A 10,000-nucleotide genomic window follows, 5' to 3' on the forward strand; every position below is an offset into this window, starting at 1 on the left:
TAAACACTACAAGACAAAAAGGGAATTGATTTCGCGCATGGCGCGAGCGCTGCCGCGCTAAGGAAAGTGATCGCTCCAACGATCGATTGCCAGCGAGGGGATTTGGCCCCACGCCGTGGCGGTGGCGGCCCGCGCCGCGCCACCTACCCGTCGCCTTCATTTCCATCCCCCACTCCCGTGACCAATTCCACGATTCGCTTCCCAAAATTCCAATTCCAGTTGCTGCTCTCCGCGGGCGGCCAGGTGGGCAGGCAGAGACTTCCGCTTACTCCAGTCAGTCTCCTCCCCCGCTCCGGTCAGTCGCCGCCCCGAACCCTACGCTCGCCCTCGGCGCATGGACCACGTCGCCGGCAGGCTCGCCGCGGCCTCCCTCTCCTCCGACGACCCCTCCGCCGCCGCTGCGGGGAGGGCCGGCGACGGGAACCTCCTCGACGTCATACGCGCCGTCGAGCGCGCCGAGGGCACCATCCGCGACCAGGTCAGCCCCCTCCTCCCTACCCCTAGTCGTCCTGTCGTCTGTTGGAATTCATTCGCTGCCGCGCCCCTCTCGGTTGCTCTTTCGTGGGGCTGAATCGCTCCTCACCTACGAGGTAGAAATGGCCACATGAGCTTCCAAATTTACTACTAGCAGATGATATGTCCACATGATTTTGTCTGAATTTAGCTTCTTATTGTGAGCTCCTCTTTGTCAGTTAAGCAAACAAAAAAAGAACTCGCACAAGTTGCACCGCTAGCAGTTCATAACAAGCTAGGCAGGCGTGCTGTTTGCTCCATGTAAACGCAGCTGATTCCGGTAAAATTCTTGTATTTGATCATAGTTGGAAGAGAACAACCGCCTCAAGGACGAACTGATGCGCAAGACGCGGCAGCTGCAGATGATTGTGGGTTAATTCGCATCCCTCTTCGTGGCTGGGGTGTTGCTGCGGTGTTGCTACTTGCTAGTACAGTACAGTACAGCTAGAGGAATGCATACTCTTTTTTTGATGTACTCAGTTTATTTTTTTCGTTTTTATTTGGTTCCAGAGCGAGGACGCTACCTCCCAAGGTTCCTTCGGTGGAGTGAGTCAAGAACCCCACGCTTCTTCGACAAATCCCCAGGGCACCTCTATCCTCCATCAGAACGGGATCTCGGGAAGTGGAGGAGAGACCCAGATGCATGATCGAATGAACCAAAACTACCCTGACGGCGGCCAGGCTAATGGAGCGTTTAGAAGATCATCAGGGGAACCAGCTGCTGTGGACAGTGCTGGACGGTCACAGATCTCCACTCCGTCATCTCGTTCACTTTCTCCAACCAGGTAACGAAGCACAACTGGTGTCAGCTAAGTAACTTGCCCTGGGAAGGCGTTTTGGTAGCGGAACTGGATATGTAAACTAAAAGTCCCTTCCATGCAGGCATAGAAAAGGCGATTATGATACAAGAATCAACTTAGCTGGACAGGGGTTAGTGCCTGTTTCAGAGATGAACTCAAACATATCCTGGAAGCAGGTCAGCTTTATTTCCTTACAACATTATATGTAATACTTATTATATGACCTAATTTCCCTGACAAAAGTTCGTCCCTACACAGGACCTTGCTGTTAAGGTCAAAGAGCGCGAAGAAGAGATCGCACTGTTAAGAGAGCATCTTGGTAATTACGCAGTGAAGGTGACTACTTTATACAAAGAAAAGACATTTCATTCCTGCTGTCTATTCCCTTTCTATCTTGTACCTGACCGCGAACTATTGCTCACAGGAAGCAAAAATACTCAATGAGAAATGTACGTTGGAGAAACGCATCTCTTATATGCGCGCGGTAAGATATTGCTTATCACAAATTCTTTAGTCCCTTGGATTGAGTATACCGAATTATCTTTAAGACGATTTTCTTTTTCAGGCATTTGATCAACAGCAACAAGACTTAATTGACGCAGCATCAAAGGCTTTATCGTATAGACAAGATATTGTTGAGGAAAACGTCCGTCTAACATATGCATTGCAGGTAGTTTTCTATTACTGGAACGTTCATGGCTTATATGCTTGTTCTGAATGGTTACCACTTACCAGATGTTCTATCTTTGCATCCTCAGGTTGAAATCATTTCAAATTGGTTATGATTTTGATACCCATACCCCTTTCAAATTTAATTTGGTTATTTGTATTCTATGAAGCTGAAGTTTCATATGCAGCTTTTCATTCATATCACTTTACCATCTTACTGTAGAAGATCCAAGTGTGTGTACAATCATCTATAGGTGATCATATCCTGCATTAAGTTTATGAGTATGTCTGTTATGCTTACTTCAGCTTGTGCCTTAAGAAAATTTCAAATTTGATGTGGGAATGCAACACATAACCGTAATTTCTATAACCGATGGAATCTTTTCGCCTTAAAAAATGTATGCAGCTCAGTTTTATAAGTTGGATATAGTTATGACTTATGAACATGCCATTTAGAAACAGCTACTTGATGAGACTACTTGACTGAGGGTAAGGTAACCAGACTACCAATTGGTTCTGTTGGAATACATTTAACATTTTGGAGAGATGAAGGTTTTATCGTAAGATATTTCACTTCTTGGAGTTAGATATGACTTACATTTCTTTTGTTATGTTAGCTTTTCTGTGTATCTTAGTCAATTCTTCTGCACAAACTGTTGATATAAGTTTTTTTTATCGGGCGTTCATTGTTAGATGCAGTACTGTAGTATTGAAGAAATTGAAATGATACTGATCTTTCTTGTGTTACTGTATAGGCTGCACATCAAGAAAGATCAACTTTCATATCTTCTTTGGTGCCTCTTCTGTCAGAATATGAAAACCTGCGACCGCCTGTCCTCGATGCTCAGTCCATTGTTAGTAATTTGAAGGTATGTCCTGTTTCCTGACGTTTTGGTAGGGCACCATCATTAAGTAGCTAGGACCTAAATATTTTTTTGCAGTACACGGGCCAAAGGGTAAAATGCAATGATATTAGTGTGACTAGGGAACATGAAATAACTTTTGATGGAGAAAAGCAACATAACACAGTTTAAATTCAGAACATGTGATCAAGCTGCTTCTGTCTATGTTCTGAACTGAGTTTGAAGTGGCCGGGATCTGAGTGAACCTTTTTCTGAATGTGTCTTCCTTGCCCTGTAGGTTTTGTTTAGGCATTTGCAGGAGCAACTTATGATTAGCGAGGTGAGCAACATGAAGCTACAGTAAATGTGCATTAACTTTAGAACTGCAGTGCGCGCATTCTATAGTCAGTAGTAAGCTTGTCATGCTTGCAGAGCTTACTGCTGATATTCTTCTTACAGACCTTTGAAGTTGCCTTTCATGCAATCTTGGATGATGCAGGAGAAAGTTCAGGAGTCCCAGTACCAGATAACCCCATGGCAAACTGAATTGCCAAATAAGTCCAGTCTTCCTGTACAGTCACCTAACAATCCTCTTGGAAAAGCATTGGTGACTTTGCTATAGCTCTATACTTTTTTGATTACTCTTGTGACAAATACTTTCTCTAACTCTTTACTTCCCCAGAGCAAAAACAGTCTTGATATCGTGCCCCAGACACCATATCCTCATGTACAATCTCCAATGTCTTCCCCTGTTCAAGGTAGAGGTGATTGGAGGGTATTAGCAAACAAAAACCGTCATGTAATTCCAAGTGAGGTTCCTGCAAGAAATATTGATCATGATTACAGAGAAAGGACATCTCTTTCAAGCAGGTAGTGCCTATCGTTTTGGAGCTTGACAGTTTACCTTCCTAAGTTACCTTTTGCTCTTTAACAGTGTTATTTTGCATGCTTAAGTTAGCAATGTTTTTTTTTGTGGCTATAAATTTGGAGGCAACCAAAGGGGGCAAATAAGCAAAAAAGAGACATAAAAGTGTTATTCAATTTGTTGGGTAACGTATAAATGTTTATGTATTTTTGCAGATTTTTCTTTCTCGTTCATATCACCATTTCATTATTTTTGTATACTCAAATTGTTGTCGTGGAAAGATCAGCAAACTATGCCTGTTCGTCTGTAATTGTTCCTACTATATTTAATTATTTAGGCATAACTAGAGTACTAAATATGACTATCAATTTATGTTCGCAGCAACCAATTTAGGAACGACGTTTCTGCTGAAGCATCTCAATATGATTCTCATCCTGTCCAGTTTGATTTCGATACCCAGAGCCAAAACCCACCATTCAAGGGCCTTAGTAGAAGCGATGTCTTGGATGGTTCTGTGGGTGCTGAACCCCAACATGTGCGAGAAACTTCTGATCAATGGGGTCCTGGAGACTCACCTAATTTAGCATCTGGCCTCGAGGAAGCAACTCCTTCATATCCCTATCTTCCTACCGTTCCTGAGGAGCCTGGTTCCTCTTTCTCTGAAGGTAGTTACTATAGGGTTAAGTTCCTATAATCATATTTTTTACCATTTCATTTAATTTCAAAGTAGACGCTTTTTGTGGATATGCAGCAGCAGAGGATGATCCATTGCCAGGCATAAAAGACCTTCGAATTACGGGTGAAGCTTTTCCTGGGAGAGAACTTCAAGCAAGTGGGTTCTCCATTGATGGAACGACAACTTGTAATTTTGAGGTGCGCTTGATAGATACATATTTTGAATTTAAAAAATACTTTTCTATCACATTATATCTGTTTAGTTCAGACTTTCAGTTTTGCAACTCTTTATGCATGTTCAGTGGGTGCGGCATTTAGAAGATGGCTCTGTAAGATTCATAGAAGGTACTATTTTTTTTTGTGTGATGCATAATAAATGAATTTAAGGTTTGGGCCCTTGTTACTCATATCATGATGTCACTACTATGGGTTAATTTTTTTGGGATAGGAGCAAGGCAACCTAACTATTTAGTTACTGCCGATGATGTGGACACTTTACTAGTCATTGAAGTCCAACCCCTAGATGAAAGAAAAAGAAAGGTAATCAGTTTTCCATGTGCTGATCTTTATGCTATACTGCTGTATTTTTCTAACACTCTGGGGAATCTTGGGGCTATCTATTTTTCTACTCCTTTTGGAATGACACAGGTTTTTTAATGATTAATTATCATTTCCCTGTTCTGATTTCTTAGATCTCAGATCGGTTACTAGATAACTAGATAGTTTCCATTAAATAATACAGATACTCTTCTTTCTTTTCTTATATTTTTTTGTAGAGATTCAGAATGCCCAGACAGTCTCGTCAGCTTGAGACAAAATCCGACCTTTTTTTTTTCTTAAGTCTTTCTTCAAATGATGAAATATTGAAATCAACTAGTTGCGATGTTAGTATAATCTTAGATGGATGAGATCTGCTACATCGTTAAATTTCTGTCAGAAATGATTTGCTAGTTGGTACTATTACTTACACTGTTAAAATGTTTGGTTTTGTTTTGAAACCTTCCTGTTTCCTATTATAGGGTGAGGTTGTCAAGGTTTATGCTAACGACCAAGCAAAAATTACTTGCGGTGAGTATTGAAATTGTTAACATGCTCTTGCATTTTCATTTTAGCCTTTTCTTACCTGTATCTTCTTGTTTTAATTTTTTGTTGGTTCTAAGTGTATCTATTGTCCAAAATATAGCCGGGCTAATAGTAGACAGTTTGTGCTTGTAAAATAGCTGATAACTCACCAGTTTACATGTGAATGAGAGGTCAGCATATTCCTAACTGCAAAACAGGAAAAGTATGCTTGAATAGACATACACACCTGCTGTGGACAACTTATGTGTATCGAGTCAGTATGCTCATACAGTTTATCAGCATTAAATTTGTATGCCAAACTAACATTATATTAGCCAGTGTGCAAAACGGAAGGCCTTTACAATAGAAAGTGTGTAGAATGGTTTATCCAAAATCACTCTGATGATGGGTTATATGATGTATCCCACGATGTTAAATTCCACTATGCACCATGCATTAGTAAAATAATGACCTGTTGAAACCAAATTAAGTATGGCAACACTGTACCACATTTTGCAATGAAGAATCCCATAGACAGGTTGAACCAGCTTGAAATCTGGTGCGACTTGAAGGAACTTTTAAGTGTGGTTCAACATTTCTATATTTGACCTCTCTACATATCCTTAACTCCCCAAAACCCAAACCTCGGTACAACTGTTGTTTTGGTGCAAGACATGTGATTGTGTGACTGCAATACTGATAAATTGTACTGTAGTAGTGCTTTGCACAATTTGAAACGCTTCATAACTTGATAACCATCTTTGTTGCAGATCCTGAAACAAAGGAACTTATTAAGAAAACTCTTGAAGCTGGGCATGTGTCTTATCAAGTCCTGCTACCTGTATGTTTACTGTACTTTACAATTATCCATCAATAGCATTCTTGCTACTTCTTTGTGATACCACACAACTATTTAAAACGTTAAATCTTGTAACAGCAGGTGAGATTCTTAGACATGTGGGAACCAGCTGTTTTGGCAATAAAGAGGGAAGGTTACAGCATTAAATGTAATGGGCAGCGTGGTGTTGTCCTCACTGAAAAATTCCAGCAAGCATCTGCTGTATGTCCCTACTCTTTCTTTAGCAGTATTTTTTTCTTTCCAGAAAGGGGATCTAAATATAGGATTGGCAATGGATGTGAGAGTAATCTTTGCTTAGGTGTTAGTATGTTCTAGTATGTTCCAGTTGTACTATTCATAGCCTTAGGGCATCTCCAGCGGCCCGACGCAATTTTGCCCCCAGGTCAACGGCCCGACGCAAAGTGACCGGTGTGTCCGTGCCGACACATTCGTGGCCCAAATTTTGCCGCGGACGCGTCGGCGCTGACACAGCACGGACGCGCCGAGCGTCCGCGTTCTTCAAACTTGGGCCCGCCTGGTGGTGTGCGTGAGGCCTGAATCGTCGCCCTCCCTGCGCGGCCGCATCGCTGACCACCTGCGTGCCTGCTCGTCCTCCTCTCATGAAACGACCCACGGAGGAGCACATGATGGCTGTGAAGAGAATTCTTCGCTACGTCGTTGGCAGGACCCACTATGGTCTTCACTACCGGCGGAAGACAAAGGAGGCACGGCTGATTGGTCACAGTGATGGTGACCTAGCTGGCGACATCGACACCAGGAAGAGCATGAGCGGCACTCTATTCTTCTTCAGCAACTGCTTGGTGAGTTGGCAATCTCTCAAGCAGAGGGTGGTTGCTCAGTCTTCTTGTGAGGCAGAGTATGTCGCAGCCACAACTGCAGCAACTCAAGGAATTTGGCTGGCTCGACTTCTTGGAGAATTTCAAGGAAGAAAAGCTGAGATAATTGAGCTATGGTGGACAGCAAGTCTGCCCTGGCATTAGGCAAAATCGTCTTCCATGAGCGCAGCAAACATATCGATATTCGGTACCACTTCATCAGAGGCTGCTTGGAAGATGGAAGCATCAGCGCCAGCTTCATTAACACTTCAGATCAGCTCGCTGACATTTTGACAAAATCGCTTGGGCGAGTAAAGTCTCAGGAGCTGCGTGCTAGAATTGGAATGGTCCAGATCAAGTCAAGCATGAAGTGGATAACTGTGAGAGTAATCCTTGCTTAGGTGTTAGTATGTTCTAGTATGTTTCAGTTGTACTATTCATATGTAATCCTTAGGCATAGCAAACTCTGGTTAGCAATAGAAAGCCGTAGAAGGTGAACAGTAGAAAGCTCCAAAAGACTTTAGAAACCTAGCTGTTGTACCTAGCTTGTATCCTATAAATAGCACTATGCAATACAAGCTGCAGTAGCTTTTGGCAGCATCACACAAACAGACCACTTCCCACACACTACCTGTGAACTAACAAGACTAACAATGGATTCTGTTAGTTCCTTCGATACCTTCATTTTCCCGAAAATGGGGTGAAGGTAAACCAGTGGTATGTAGGTGTCACCAGTAATTACTTTGAAATAAATCTGGCAAGCAAAATGATTTCGAATCCCAGATGCTTCAGTATTTCAGACTAATCAGTCCAAAATCCAAAGATATGACCATGTTACATTCAATCTGTACAGACTTAGGTATGTCTCTTACTATACATGTAAACTATGAAGAAAGCAACTCTATAGATTCCACTGCAAACTGGCTGTTTCTGGAACTTTTCTGGTAGGTAGTGAGTTCTGTTCTAGCTTATAGGATTTCTCTTCAAGTTACGCTTGACAGTAGTATTAGTTCCCTAGTTGTGACGACTGATGAGTTTTGAAACCTTCCCATAGCACTTCATTCCTATCAAACTGGTAGGCTATTTAACTGTACAGAATTATGTTTGTGGACAAATTAACTACTTCCTCCGATCCATAGTAAGTGAACTTTTGTACTAAGTTTCCGACACTTGTACTAAGTTTCCAACACTTATCATGGATCGGAGGGAGTACGTCGGGGCTTAAGTTCAGTTTAGTCCAAATTTGAACTAAAACTCCTACACTTATTATGGATCGGAGGGAGTAATTTATTTGGTCCTGTAATCATTCTTTTGTTTACACTGCGTTTTCCAGATTAATATTCCTTGGGGAGACGAGCGTGCAACAGAATTTGTGATTGTGTCTGCTGATGGTAATGAATATAATCTCCAGCCAGCAGACAACACGCCGTAAGTACCAAACTGAGTTACTTTTTTTTGCTTCATTATAGATTTGGTGCAAAGTTAAACTAAAAATCCCTTCATATATTTTTGCAGCATGGACTAGTAGTCTAGTACTGGTTGTCCTTAGTAAACCATCCTAGATATCACTTCTTTAAACAAAAAATACTTGTCTAATACAATCAGAAGTATGTAGATTCATGATCGAATTCCTTATCTGTCTGGAAATTTAAACTAAACTTGAATTGAACACCGCATCCTTGGCTTTGAGAATTATCTGCCAGTATGACTGGTGCCGTCGTGTTTATATTTATTACTGACGAGGTTATACACTGTCATGCTGAACATATGCTATATACCGCTTATTTTACTGTCTATTCCAATTTTGCAGACCTCGGGATACGATTGTTCTAGTGTTAAGATTGTTCAGAAGTATGGTATGATCTCTTTATCTTCTGCGAAGACATTACATATGACCATCCCTTTAATTATCTGATATTTCCATGACAACATCCAGTGGGTCATCATGAAGTGATGGTCCCACTTTACTCAAGTTCATAACTGAGCACTATGTGACATTTAGCATGTTTGATGGACCACATTAGCTGGTATTTTTAATCTTAATTTTACTGTCATCTTCCCACTGATAGTCTTAGCATCTTTTTCTTTGAAGTTAACTGTAAAGCTCTTGATTCTTCCCACTACTGCTATGCTGATATTCAAGGTAGCTAGATTGATATTAAGCTTGGTTACCAAATTCATGGTTAAGGTCCTAGAGCCTGCATCATAGCGCATATTGTTGATGACTCTGCCTGTTAGAGTGGTATCTTATCTTGTACTACCATACGACCCTATTCGAAGAAAGTGTGATTTTAGTGGCCCCAAATGGTTTGAAGGAATACATTGCTGTCAATATTCTATTATTTCTCATCCCTATGCTCTGTTCCTTCAACCCTAATGTGGAGCATGTGCATTTTGCAGGCTGTGGAGAAGAGGAGAGGAAGGAAAAAGGGCCTCTTCTTCAAGTAGATCGGTCTAGCTAATGTATATTCATCTGTATCTATTCTTCAGAATACGCATAACACGCGACATGGTGATATCCTGACAGGTGTGCCGTACTGTCTGCTGTCGTATTTCCTGTAGAGATCCCCACATGATTTTTCTGTATTCGAATATCGAAGAACCTGGTGCGCTGGGAGTTGTAACAAATAGCGTTTCATCATTGTAAATACAGCTTAGTAGAAATGAAGTTACTTCTCTTAGCTGTTCTATGATATAGGTGTGGTTTGGGGGGGAAAAGTCTTGGTTGAACCGGGCGGCACCTGCACCGGCCAGAAATCAGCTTTCTATTGGTCCAGCTGTAGATTGCGGGGCCTACGAGAGAAACAGATCTTTTTCATGTAACTCCAAATACAAACGAGAATACAAACGGAGTGGACCCGCAATCAATGCTATCACGTGTGACTGCAGAGAACTCGCCG

General features: G+C 41.7%; 1 pseudogene; it reads left to right on the top strand.

The window, feature by feature from the left end:
• Window positions 1-334: 334 nt before the first annotated feature.
• LOC124659110 lies at window positions 335-9,618 on the top strand (annotated as a pseudogene).
• The last annotated feature ends 382 nt before the right edge of the window (window positions 9,619-10,000 follow it).

Source organism: Lolium rigidum, chromosome 6, assembly GCF_022539505.1.
Source record: "Lolium rigidum isolate FL_2022 chromosome 6, APGP_CSIRO_Lrig_0.1, whole genome shotgun sequence".
Taxonomy (NCBI): Eukaryota; Viridiplantae; Streptophyta; class Magnoliopsida; order Poales; family Poaceae; genus Lolium; species Lolium rigidum.